A 15,072-nucleotide genomic window follows, 5' to 3' on the forward strand; every position below is an offset into this window, starting at 1 on the left:
CACCCTGCTTTCTTTCATCCCCCCCGCACCTCACTGGCATTGGAAAAGCCTGCAAATGCCCCAAGAAGAGAACAGAATTTTCCCTTCAGCTCATTTTCATAAGAAACACGATAAATAATACATGGCACTTTAATAAGACCTTATCTGAATGGTTTAATGAAAAACAAATACATTATGTGAGGAACCAATAACTGCTCTTGGCTGTACTGAGCCAGCACTGGGTTTCTGGTCCGTTTTCTCCCCAAAGTCGAAAACTCTGAGTGGTGATTGGATTCCCACAGACTCATTTTACAATAATGGCTCATGCTTCTCCTTAGACTTAGGTCTCCTCAGTCAGGCAAACTGGAAATCTGCAAAGGGAAATGGTGGAATCTGGACCGTGTAAATGCATCTCAAAATGATTCGAGGCCAGGCTGCATTCTCTGGACAACCAAGTCCAGAACATCGCTGCACAAGTGCGTGCAAACTGATTCATGCAAACATGATTATGCACACAAACAAGTACACGGACCATCAACATGACATAAAGGATGGGGCAGGAAGGATTTTGCAGTGGCTCTTATCACAGACTGTTCACCAGGAACACAGCGTCAGATTACCCCAAATCAAATGGTAATGCCCTAGCTGCAACTATGGCTCCGTGCAAAAAACTCTGCTAGCCTTTTAAGCAGTGTCTGGGGATGCTGAATTTGAATTCTATCTCAACAGAGACTGGGAAAGAGCCACATCAATGTTACTAACTCCCAAACGATTCTTCTATGTCAATAAATGGGAGACGTGGGGGAAAGAAAATACCCTTCTCTCTTCCTACAAAGGCTCCCTGGGCACTCAGTATCACTTGAGCGTATATACTGCGCACACATTCAAGGGCTACCCTCCTGCCTTTCAGCTACAAGAACCCTTCATTGAATGTTTACCATGTAGGAAGCAGAGAGAGTGCCGGAAAACCAGCGATGAACAATGCCATCTTCAGATGAAACTTCCTCGGGCAGAAGGCAACTGTTCCAGTTTTAATGTGACCCACACAACAGTGTTTGTAACTTTTTCCTTCACTTAAATTTGCCAACTCTTCAAAATAATAAAGGAAATTGCTTTTCTTCCTTTTCTCTCTTCCATAATCCCTTATTCTAACTTCCTAAGGCTGTCAAAAAGGCAGGCATTTAGCTAAAGGAAGATCTTCTAGGGGAGTTGCTGTGTCTCAGAGCAAGAAAAACCCCAGTTAGACAGAAGGAAGGACTCCTTGATCTTAAGTGCAATTATCCCTTCCAGGGTTAGCTCCATGACGATATCAAGAAGTGGCTGAGAAGTATTTTATTCTCACTTCCAAATTTTGATACGGGCGATGACATATTCTGAATCTTCAGGAAAGCGAGAATGAAAGTCTCTGTAGGAAACTTTGTTATTTATGATCTCTATCACAAGCACGTTGAGTCACCTACTTGTTCAAACATTTGAATGATATTTAGTGAGTGTTGGTTACACTCAGGCACTGGTCTGGCCCCTAAGGCTGTTTCAGTGGGAGAAGGTGAAGATTCCTGACACCATACCATTGACTTTCTGGTGGGGCTGTCATGAAACAAAGAACAAAGGTAAGAAATAAGTCGATTGTACAGAGTATAGAAGCTGATGAGTGCTGTGCAAAAATAAAAGATAGAACAGGATCAGGGAAGCGGGACACCAAAGATAAAGAGGGATGGGCAGGTCGCAGTAAACACTGTATAAATGTGCACTCACTCTGCAAATGCAGCTTCAGCTTGACATGTACACACTACTATATTTAAAATGGATAACCAACAAGGACCTACCAGATAGCACAGGAAACTCTGCTCAATATTATGTAACAAATGGGAAAATATTTGAAAACTAATAGATACATGTATATGTACAATGGAATCACTTTGCTGTATGCCTGAAACTAACACAACATTGTTTATCAACTATACTCCAATATAAGATAAAAGGTTAAAAAAAAATGAAAAGCCTCCTTGCATCCTCACCCCTTCCACTCCGGTTGCCAAGCCCCAGATTTGCCTAATATATTAATTCTGGAGCTCTCATGGCTCAGTCTACCAAGAGTGGTGGTGGGCAAGTTTGTTCCTACCGATGACTAAAAACGGGCAAGATTCCCATCTGCTATGTTGTCCACTTGAAGTGCAGGGTTTAATACAGTGTCTAACATACTGTATGTACTCAGAAAATACTGCATTAGTGGATGGGTGGATGGGTGGATGGGTGGATGGGTGGATGGATGGATGGGTAGATAGGTAGATGGACAGATGAATGAATTAATACAATAGCAATTTGGAGCAAAGGACCTCTAGCTATCTCTTTCTGCTCAAGGGATCCATGGATTCTGAGTTTTATTTATTTTTTTAGCTCTCTATATTAAGCTGGCTTCTTGGCCCCTGGAATGAGGTCTCAGTCCCTGATGGTCCCTCCGGGCTACCCTGGAGAAGCCCTATTTCTCAGACAGTTCTTTTGGCAAAGGTCCCCCCACTCCATGGCACGGAGTTGGAAGGTGGAGGATTCAGCAGTGCTCAGATAATGAGCATGGCGTTCTTGTTTCAGAGTAGAGGGCTGTGTCTGAGGCAGAACAGATTCCAACCATTTAGAGACAATTGCTTTGCAAGTAATCGTGGGATTGAGGTTGGAGATCAGAGTCCACTTCTGAGTCAAGGACCCTCAAACTCCACTAGCTTTCCAGCCTGGGTGTGTGGTGTCAGTGAATTCAAGTTTAAAAGAACAGAAACACCAGTACAAGGATGCTCAGTTCTTAACTAGCTCCTACCACCCAAGCTCTTTTCAAAATTATATTGGTTGTTTAGAAAAGTTAACTACGATCCTTTGTCCACAAGATGGACATCAATTAATAAATAAAATCAACTAATTAAAAATAAAATGCCTACCAGTACTACCTAGAATCTATGTCTCTGTGGAGAAATGGGTAGTCTCAAACACAGATGGTGAGAGTTAAAATTGGTACAGTTCTGGAGACAACAGTTTGGCACTTACTCTCAACATTTTAAATATGCTTATCTTTCCACCGAATTATTTGCATTCTAGATATCCATCCTGCAAGAAATACCTGAGATGGGCACAGAGATACATGTACTGGAATAATTTTTTTCCAGCATTGTTTGTAAAAGCAAATGAGCAGAAGCAATAGAAAAATAGTACAACACAGTATGATGGCATACCTACATGCAACTATTAGAAAGAACAAGGTACCTCTAGGTGTCTTTCCTTGGAAAGATCTCTATGAAAGATCTTTAAGAAGTTTCAGGGCATAGATAATCAATTTTGTATGTGAAAACCAAACCAAAATAACCAGAGAACAACAAAAACCTCACAATCTCTTTATGCATGTGTGTGTGTGCACACACGCACATACAGACCTACACATAGGCATGTGTGGATGTCTGAATAAAAAAACACATACATACACACATGTGAAATGCATAGAAAAGGATCTGAAAAGATACAAGTCAAGTGGTAAATTTGCTTACATCTAGAGTAATGAGGCAGAAAAGGGAGGTGGGGGGACTTTCAATTTTTACTCTATAAAGATGTGTGTTGTTTGAATTGTCACAAGAATGGATTTGTGCATGACTTTTATAATAAAATTAAAAAAAAAATCTTCCTCTACAATTACTGCCACTACTGCTATTATCTTGGTTCTCACTATGAAGAACTCGGGTTACGTGTTCCTAAGGAGTACTTTTCTAAATAGTAGTAAATTTTCCTGGCTAGTCCATAAAAACCTGCTTAAACACACTACCAAGTTGGAATATTCTAGACACTCACAGCCACAACACAAATGGGAAGCACACATACCCTGGTAGCTGTACAGGATTCCAGAAACTAAGAACCTCATTTCTGTTTACAACTTCACTTCTTAGAGACAAGGTTTTCAGCTTCCCTGAGCAGAAATGAAAACAAAGCCCCAGCCCCAGCATTGCCTCTGGTGCCAAGGCTGCTGAGAAACAGACCCACAGGCAGGAAACCTGAGAATGTTTCCGTAGAAAATAAGGGACAGAATTGGTTTGAAATCTCTGGAATGTCTGATTCTCAATCCCCCCACTTCCTAGGTGGGGTGGTTTGTCTTTGTACCAGGCCTAGCATATAGTTCAGGGAGATCTTTATGACTTAGAGAATGCGTTTCTTGTTTTCTGTTCCTGCTCAAACACCTCTTCCCTGCAGGCCCGATGAGGAAGGGGTTCAGGAGGCACAGAAGATACATCTCTCCCTTTATTCCCACCCCTCCCACTGTAGTCGCCTCGCTGGCTGCTAGCTATGGTCCCACAGAGGGCAAGCCTGCAGCAAAGGACAAACTTTCCCCACTGTGTTGGTCTGCCGTGGGCCAGTCATCAGAGCTTCTTCATCTGCCTCTCCAACATCATGAATCTCCCAAAGCTGTCCTGGAGTTCAGCCTGCAATCCAAACGAAGGCCAAAGAGTCCCAGGGCTCTGAAAATGGCTTCCTGGTCTGCCCCCTCCCTGGCCAGGGGAAGGCTAGGGAGCTCATTACTGCAGAAACACCATGATCGATGCCCATGGTGGTGTTAGTATCCCAGCTCCCAGAAACACACAACCTGGGTTTATATCCAAGATTTGCCACTTGCAGGATCTGTCCATGAGGGTGTGTAAATTAACTACCCTGAGGCTCACTTCTTTTATCTGTAAAAGGGGGCTAATAATACCTCCCTCACAGAACTGTAATGATTCTTAGATTTTTTTTTCTCTCTCATTCACGTAATAATTTTTATCACAGTAAAAGTTGAAAAACAATGGACGGGTTGCATGAAATTAACGACTTAAAAATTTTTTTGACCAAGTTAGTATCTTCTCACACACATACACACACAAACACACATGAACTCACACACACATACAAACTCATACACACCATCTGCTCTCATCATCATCTCATAAGGGAAAGGGCATTTTGTACCAAAAAGCAAGAAGGACATAATCTCAAAATAAAGGACAGCCCTTTAAATTGATTAAATTTAGGTCTATTAAAATTTTCACTAAATTGCCCTTAATTTTCTCATTTAGCTGCAGTCTGTTGAAAATGTCATTATGGAATCAGATGAATTGGTGGATCTGCATTTGGGAACCACTGAGATAATGAATGTAAAGTGCTTCTTAGCCCAAGAATCAACAGTACACGTTAACTACTGTGGGGATGCTTGAACATGATCAACTGTGACACTCATTAGGACGGAATAACTAACCTCTTCACCCCCACCAGCTCCTTGCAGCAGAACCAACCAAACACCTTTCTCATTTCTGAGTCCCCTGCACCATGGAGCAGCATGCCTTTCACATGGGAGGGGCTTAATAAAGGTCAGATGGATTGAATTTGTTGGATTCACTTTCCTCAATGATACTGTGGTTGCAGCCTGCTCATTCAAGGCCACCTGAAATGATGGCTCTAATGGAGGACTTGGGAGCTCCTTGTGGCTCCTATGAGGGCACGCAGTATACTGGAGAGTGGGTGCACTGTCTTTTGGAGTCTCATTGCTTGGGTGTGAAGTTCTGGTTCTGCCTCATACTTCTATGGCTGTTATGAAATGGCTACAGAGTTATAAACCCTTAAAACCTCAGTTTCATTCAAAGAGGGAATGATGCTAATTTTGCCTTCCTAAATAAGTTGTTAAAAGATAAATGTGGGCTTCCCTGGTGGCACAGTGGTTGAGAGTCCACCTGCTGATGCAGAGGACACGGGTTCGTGCCCCAGTCCGGGAGGATTCCACATGCCACGGAGCGGCATGGCTGCTGAGCCTGCGCGTCCGGAGCCTGTGCTCTGCAACAGGAGAGGCCACAACAGTGAGAGGCCCGCATACCGCAAAAAAAAAAATAATAATAAAATAAATGAACACAATACATGTAAGTCCTGAGATTGGTGCCTGCTATCTAGTAACCACTCAATACATATTAGCGACTCTGATTATGAATTACTTTTGTGCTCAGACCCCGACAAGTTGCTGAGAGATTCCTCTTTTTTTTTTTTTTTTGCTAAAAATTACACAAACAAGATAAACAAAATCAATACATTCATGGGATGACTAACTCCAAATGCAATTTTTTTTGACAATTTTTTCATAGGACATGGCATTGATACGAAAATCTGTGGACATCAATTTTCTGCCCTGATCTTCTGAGTACACACATTTTATCTAACATTGCTAATGAATCAAATGAACACAACCTTTCACATTAGTCCTTGTCAACTAAATTCTTCACCAGCTGGATCTCACAAAATGTCAGGTCTTTTTCTGCTTTTTGGAGACTGACTAGGGTTAACACGTGTAAAGAGATTGCTTCTGGCCAGTGTAATATATCTATGTATCGATAGCTATCTATCTATCTATCTATCTATTTATCTATCTCCTCACAAAACCCTGTAAGGTAGGTTTTATAGCCACAATTTACAGAAGAAGAAACTGAAGCTGCAAGAACACCCCGTCCTGCTAATAAAGGATGGGGGCAGTGTTTTCAATAAGCTCTGTTGAATTAAAAAAGCAGGAACTATTGTTTCCATCACCATGCTATACCAGTAGCAGTAGAAACGCTGCTTACAAATCATCATTACCATCATCATTATCATCATCATCATCATCTTATTCATCATTGTTTGCAATATCTAAACCTAGCAAGCACTTCTCTGAAGCATTATTCTTTGTCTATCCAGCTGCAAGATTTCCTCTTCCAGGAATCTATCCCTAACCCCAGCTACCTAATTTTATAATATGAGAATTTCCTAGCTTTCTAGTCCCTACTTACTTACAGGAGGAGTAAGTCACACACCACCCACAGGCTACCTGAAACTCTTCCAAGGAAACAACCCTGCATCCATCCTCATTTGCCAATACCTCCCTAGCGCTACCCCAGGCCAAAATGACAAGTTGTAGGCACAGTGTTCTATCTGAGCAGACAACTGACATTGGGTCAGGAGAGACCCAAGACACACCAGACAGAGCCCCCAACTGAAAAAGACCCAGAGCGAGCAAATACCTTAAGTGCTGACAGGAGCTTTCCTAAAACAATTGGTTCCAGGAGGTGATGCTGAGGGAGAGTGCAAAGTTTGACATTTGAGAGGGTGGGAGTCTGTTTCCAATGCACAGGACAGAATGTGAGAGCGTGGGACAAGGGACAGTAGGCGGTAGAGACAAAAACAGCTAAGTGGTGGTTTCTCCTAATGAACAAGTGGGTGGAGAGGTCTACTTTGGGAAGCCTCCACACGCCCACCCACTCTCTGTGTTGCGGCTTTCTGGATGGAACTTCGAGCAAATGTGAAGACAAACGAAGCCTGCAGAAGATTCTATTTTTCCTCTGTAATAAGCTTGGCTGCAGAGTTCTTTGACCCCCCAAATGCTCAGAAATATTTATCTTTATGTAACAGGAGTCACCCTCAAGCCTCTCCGACTAGAAATGACTTTGCCTCTAACATCTCAAGTCCTGGAATAATCCCTTTTGACCTTAACTGGCCCAAGGTCCTATCCTGGCATGCAGGCAAGAGCTGCCACAGGGATCCTTGGTCCCCGGCAACACTGGCACACCTTCAAAGGCTGGTGATTTTTGGTGGTGACCTAGGAAGGATGTAAGGATTCAAAGCAAAACTAGGTTAGTCTGCAAAAATTAGAAGGTCACGTTGCATATGGACTGGATACGGGGTGGAAGACCTTCCTGGTTCTCAAGAGCTCCCCTCGACAGATACACAGGCTCTGAAATTCCAAGTCTTAGTCCCCAAATTGCAATTCTGCATTATGAGAAACTCACACTCTTACAACCTCATCTGACCTGTGAGCTCAGGTGTTTATATTCCCTGTCTCTGAGCTCCATCCCAAGAACCCACAGTGAAGCTCAGCCCTTTGTCATATTCCACAATACATCCACTCACAAAAGGCACGTTTGAGTTTAGTAGACATGAAAACTGTACATGCGTAAGGAAGAGAGAGGATAGGAGAAGTGATATTCATCTTAGAAACATGATTCGAGAAGGATCTGCATGTATCACATCCTTGCAGATGACATTTGCCTATTCTACCACCATCAACTACGATTAGACTCTCTTGACTTCAGACTTTCTCAGCCATGTTTCTATTACCTCTTTCCCTTCCCACTGAGAGCCCAAGAGCAAAGTCTTATCCCCACTCTTTTGTCCCAAGTTTCTTTCTCCTTGAAATGTTGACATCAGTTGACCACGTGCCCCTGAGGGGATCACCGTCTCACCCAAGTTTGCATCAAGCCATTTTTCTAAACCAAAACGGTACTCTCCAGAGGATGATTTCTATGCCCACTGTTAAAAGAAGAGCATCACCTTTACCTGGTTTCAGATAGAATAATTTGACACTCTTTCAGGCACAGTGGCATGTAAGAGAAAAACTACATGTTTCCCTGGCTGGACCTTCTTAGATAGGTCTGTGGAAGAATTCTTACATGCTCCATAAACATAAGATCTCCCTTGGCGTCACCATTTTGTGCTTTGTTAGGTCTCTTAACTCTTGTATCCCAATTGCCGCCACCCTGAATGACCTATTTACTACAATACTCTTTGCACATGGGTGAAGGTTTTGCAGCAGTGGTTGGAAACCACTGCATGAGGAATGATCATGCACCTCAAACCGCTCCCTGCATGTCTCAGTATGAAGGTCCTATCCTTGCTGTTTCAACATCCTCCCCAAACAAAATGTTTGCACGTCCTGCTCTTCCTCTGTAGACTTGCTTTTTGTTAACAGAAGCATCTCCCTTCCATTTACATAACCTCGAAACCCTAACATCTGACCTTCACACCTCCCTTTGCTTCTTGGACTAGTCAATCGAGTCCCATGTCACACCATTCTTAGCTCTCCCATCTCCCGACTACGAAGTCTCCCGATTTTCCACTGCCGCTGTCCCAGTGCATCCTATTATTCTCCTTAGCCTAGACTCAAACAAAAACAAACAAAACAATGAAAAAAGCTGTTTTCCTAATTGGTTCCTTTGGTCAGCCTCAGTTCTTCCCAATTCACACTCTACACTGATTCCACAGGGAAATTTTAAATATAAAAAACAGGCATGCCCACCTTCTGCTCAAAAGACGTCACCGACCCCTCCCACTGTTGAAGTTCTGATAGCAAATGCTTTAATGTGGTCCCGCACCTCTTAACTTGCAACATAACTGGCACTTTCTTTAATGTACCTCCCCCTCCTCCAGATTCTGGTCACCTCATATCTAGTCTTGTAATTGCGTATGCCCAGTGCATATTAATACCTCTCCAAATATATGTTCTCTGGCTGAAACTGCTTTAATGATATGAGTGTTCAAATCCCAGAATACCCAATGTGTAATTAAATAAATAAGCCCGGAATGAGACACGCATCTTTGTATGTTCTGCAATGTAGAGATGGAGATGAGGAGGAAAACACGTATGTGTGTTTCACTTTATTCTTCACAGGGGCAGTGCTGGATACGTACTGATAGCACTGTTACCCACAAGGATGCCGAAACCCAGGCGGGTTATGTAAGCATCCTTACATGGGATGCTTACATAAGGATCCTTAAATGGGACAGCCAGTGTTGAAGTGAGTTCCTTGTCGGTTTACTGCCTATCTCCTGCCTTCCCATCCTTTGCACACTGCTACGCACCTATTCCATGAGAACTTTATTTTCCCTCTTAATGTTTCATCCCCATCAACTTAGAACAGCACCTGACCTATTGTAGCAGAGGCTTGTTAACTATTGGTAGAATCAATGAGAAAACTTGGAGATGACAAGTCCTCCTCCACTTCTACGCCTCTGAAATCCATTGGATGCTCACTAATTGATTGATTGATTGATTCATTCATTCATTCATTCACTCATCAGGTATATCTTGAATGTATTCTCTGTGCCAAGCATGGTGCTGGAGATACAATGATCAACAAAGCAGGAGATGGAATTTACATTCTAAATTAACATGATATTTGGGGGTCATCTGGTTTAAAAAAAAATTACCTTTTGCAACTCTGTGCCAGCATGTGAATCAGCATTTTCTCAATATTCTGCAACAAACTAAAATACTGAAGTGAACTGGATTATGAGGCTAATTGAAAACAATATTACTTATCCATACTCCCCACTTCAAATATTGGTGTTCATCAAAACAGCCTCATTTTCTCACTGATAGGCTTTATAATAAATGCTTCACATTTGAATTTATAAAATTCATCTCCACTCTGCCCCTTTCATTTCTTTTACAAATGGCATTTCATGTAGAATTTATTTGTAAAAGGGTTACTACTGGTGTAAATGTATATATATATATATATATATATATATATATATATATTTGAGAACCTCTGGTTTTCTGTGTGACACTCACACTCCAGTGTGAGGCTCTGATTATAGGTTTACCCTCCTACAGAAAAGAAAAAAAGAAGAATTAAAAGGGCATGTTCTGAGGCCATAGAGTTTACTCTATCCTTATACTGCCTTCTTGACAGTGAAGTGGATCATAAGAACAGAGGAGGCAGATTACCTGGTCCTGAATCTTGGATCTCTTTTGTCACCTGGGTGACTTTTGGCAAGTTATTTATACCTTCTGGGTCATGGGGTTCTCATTTATAAATGGAGACAGAGTGAGTATCCTTTTTCACAATTTGGATAACATGGGATTATATGTGTAAATTGCTTAGTGCAACCCATAAATGCACTATGCGTATTACTGTCACAGCTTCGTGGTGATGATGATGGTGATGATGGGGGTGGTGGTACTGGTGTTGGTGGTGATGATGCTGCTGCTGCTGCTGATGGCAGTGTTGGTGATGGTGGTGATGATGATGATGATGGCAGTGGTGATGGTGTTGGTGATGGTGATGATGATGGTGATGGTGATGGCGTTGGTGATGATGCTGATGATGACCGCAGTGTTGGTGATGGTGGTGATGATGTTGCCTATGGTGATGGCAGTGGTAGTAGAGCTGGTGATGATGTTGATGATGATGATGATGACAGTGGTGATGGTGTTGGTGATGGTGATCTGGCTGTTAACCGTGAACACAGGGTTAAGACAATGCAACTAGCCTCTGTTGGAAAGACAGCCCCATCCTCTCTGGTCAGAAAGAAAGAGGGCCATTCTTTTCCTCTTTTCCAGGAGAACTCTTTGCTAGTTCACTATCCTGCCCTTCTCTCTTAACTCTAGTGTTTCCAGCTAAGGAAGCAAGCTGGCATCCCTGTCACCACCTTGACTTCTCCTGCTGTCTCTCCTCATAACTGGGCCACAGACATCTCTAAGGAGCCTCTCTTGTACAGCAAGCAGGAGCTGACACCACTGTTCTTCTGGGTAACTCTGGAGGATGTTAATATTTTATGACCTCTTTAGTGAAACACCAAACTCCAGGGTGCTGATACTTCCTCTAATACCGCTCAGATTCTCAGCAGGCTTCCACCCTCCCTTTCTCCACCCCCGCCTCTCACCAACCAAGCCATTCCAATATTTTTTTTTTCCCCGCATAGCCATTGTCCTGTCAAGAGCCACACAATTCCAAGAAACATCATAAAAAAAATAGCAAAGCTAAGAAGTATTGAGCCTTTACTGTCTGCTGGGTGGTATGCCAAGTATTTTACACTTGTTATCACACTTCGTCTTTTCCAAAACCCAGTCAGGAAGGCGGTCTGACCCTTCGCATTTTAAAGGTGAGGAAACAGGGTGGGAGAAGATAAATAGCCTTTAAATGCACACACTCAGGCCCTAACTCAGGTTGGTGTGATTTCCTTGGCTCTGATCTTCCACTTTGTTGCATAATTCATTCCTAAAAATGGATTTTAAAGCGGAATGTCTGAAAGTTGAACAGTTGCTATAAGGTGGGTCTTTCCCCGTGAAGTAAATGGGATTACACAATCCCAAACTGTGGTTCAGGCAGATGTTGCCTCCTCCAGGTCCCCGTGAGTATCATAAACCACCACAGGGTCTCCCTGTTGCCATGGAAACCCTGGATCAGGGTAGGAAAAGCTCAAGCTTTGACCCAATGCCTGAAGGAGGTCTAGGTGCCTGTGCTTCTCCTTTCCTTCCACACAGCTTGAGTAAAACGGATCTCAGCCAGCAAACATCCTTGGGATTCTATTTTGATTTTTGGTCAAACAAACAACCATACAAACAACTAATTTACTGCCCATTCCATTGGGACTCTATCCCCCGGACTTAGAAATATAACTAGGGAACAATAGTTTGAAAAGCAGAAAAACGCATATGAAATTAGGGGGAAGGGGTGGAATAAGATATATGTCCATATTTATATGGTATGATCCCATGTATGTAAATGCAATCTATATCTACAGCTTACACTCTCCATTTCCAAGGGTATCTCCTTCTAGATCAAAATCTATATAGCTAAATAGATACATCTAAAATATGTTGAGACTACTGGTGACTTTTATTACTTTTTTATTGCTAATCTGTATTAACCAAGTTTACTCTCATAACCACGGGGTACTTTCGTAATAAGGAAAAGGGAGGTTTCCACTTCTTCTCCTTCTGTTTCTTTTATTTAAGTGGCCCAAGTCACAGAGTGAAAACACCTCCTCCCTCATCACAGGCCAGGTCAGAATCTCACCAAGGCTTGAGGAAGAATGGGGATGTGATCTACCAGGAATGAACTTGGACATTCTCACTCTCCCAGCCCTTTGGAGATAGTTGAAAAGTGATTCTAGAAAGAGGCAAAGAGCACTCATGCACAGTTCCTGAGCATTGCTGCTCTCCATGTAAGCCTAATTATAGTCACCAAGGAAGTTTCTTTCTCATCTCTCCAGGTCTTCTGTGACAGCTCATCATTCCGGTGGCATTTTTGTCGGGAAAACCTCATTTCTATTTTTATTATGAGGACTGCTTGTCTTTACTAGCTCTTTGTACATAGATCAAGACGTTAGGAAGACCTGCGCTTTCCCCAGGCAAATGAGAATTACTAATTTTCTCTCTCTATTAAGGACTGTGCCATCTCCATCCACTGCAACAATATTTATTTCACATGCTAAGACCACAAGGATCCTGGGATAAAGTTAACCAGTTCAATACCAACAGCCTCACACTCCAAAGGCTTCTATCATTTATTGCCTTTGCTCATTTTCAACAGAGAAAGGAGCCATGTAGCTTCACCCTGACCTCTGGAAGCAGGATCTTATTTAAGGTATGAAGCCCAAATTCCCACCCTGCTGTTTTCAGCCCATTCATGAGACATACTTCTCTTAAGAGAAGAAAGTAGAGCCAGAGCTCAGACCTTTGGAATCCTATAAAGCCGCATGATGTTTGTGTGATGAAGGTGGAAGAATTTGAAAGTTACATCATGTCACCCTTAGCCAAAATCACATCTGATGTTGATAAAAATTGACTTAGTATTAGAGGTTTCTCCATGCTAAGCATTCTAAAAAATGATTTACATATATTGTTTTACTTAATCCTCATGCCAAAAATTTTATTCATGCACTCACTCATTCATTCCTTATTTAATTCATATATAAATATTTATAGACTGGTAAATTATGTTCTAAGCTTTGTGAGAGGTCCCCAGTATACAGTGATTAGACACACAAACAAGCAAAGAGACAAACAAACAAAACTCAGTCTATTTACTCTGATGGAACTTAAAGTCTACTGGAGAGAGAGATTTTAAATATCAATTCAAGCAGTTTCTTATACAACTAATGTCCCAGCAATTTCGCCCTTGAGCATTTATCCTGGAGAAAGGAAACTTACGTTCACACAAAAACCTGTACATCAAGTTTTATTTATAATAGCTAAAAATAGGCATTCATCCAGATGTCCTTCAACAGATGACTGGTTAAACAAACAGTGGTCCACATCACAGAATACTACTCAGCAATAAAAAGGAACAAGGGGTTGATGTACACAATAGCTTGGATGAATTTTCAAAGAACTATGCTGGGTAAAAGAATTCAACCCCAAAAGCTTATGAAGTGTATGATTCCATTTTGGAAATGACTAAACTTAAAAAATGGAGAGCAAATCAGTGTTTGTCAAGTGTTAGAAATTGGGGGAGGTGGGGAGGGCAGACGTGGTTATAAAAGGACAAGGGAAAGAATCCTGTACTGACAGAATTTTTCTGGAAGTTGATTGTGGGGATGAACCCGCAAATCCACACGTGTGATAAAATTGCATGGAATGAAATACACCTCCCCCCACAAACACACACACCAATTAATGCAAGTAAAACTGGGGAAACCTGAAATAACATCAGCAGATTGGTATCAGTGCCAACATCTTGGTTGTGATACTGTATTATAATTTTGCCAGATGTTACCATTAGGGAGAACTGGATTAAAAGGACATGGAATCTCTCAGCATTATTTCTTACAACTGTATGCGACTCCACAATCATCTCAATAAACTTTTCCATTAAAAAATAAATTACACAGTTAATGTGATAAAGGCCAGTTGCGGTCAATGCTATAAAGGAAAAGAACCGACTTTAACATTTTTAGAAAGAAACTATACATGGTGGGGCCTGGATTTAGACTAAGGGTGAGGAAAGACTTTTTTGGAGAGGTGGCATTTCATTGGGCAATGGAGAGATGTGTAGCTGGTGAGGAGAAAGGTGGGTGGTGAAGAGTTCCAGGAAAGGAAACAGTGTGTGGCAGGGATGGAGAAAGGGTGTGCTTGCTCTGGAGCAGAAATGGGAACACCGTGGAGAGAAGGAGTCCGATGTCAGGAGGCTGCAACCCAGGATGAGGGGCCACAGGTGAGCGACTTTCCTAATCCCGTATGAGAACCTAGATTCTACCCTTTCTTCTGTTGCAGGAAAAAGAGGCTCAGATAATCTATGTGAGGTCACACACCTAGGAAGTGTCAGACCCAGCATTCAACATCAACAGTACACCAAGCTCACTGTCTCGCCCCCAAAACTCTTTAAACACACATTGGTTGTTCAACCCAGCAATACCACTCCCTAGGGATTTACCCAAGAGGGTTAAAAATGTATATTCATAGAAATACCTAGACACAAAGGTTTATAGCAACTCTTTCATAATCAGCAAAAACTGGAAAGAACCCAAAGATCCTTCAGCTGTTGAATAAACAAACCTATTTGTATCCAC

The sequence above is a fragment of the Mesoplodon densirostris genome, chromosome 16 (assembly GCF_025265405.1).
Source record: "Mesoplodon densirostris isolate mMesDen1 chromosome 16, mMesDen1 primary haplotype, whole genome shotgun sequence".
NCBI classification, from domain to species: Eukaryota; Metazoa; Chordata; class Mammalia; order Artiodactyla; family Ziphiidae; genus Mesoplodon; species Mesoplodon densirostris.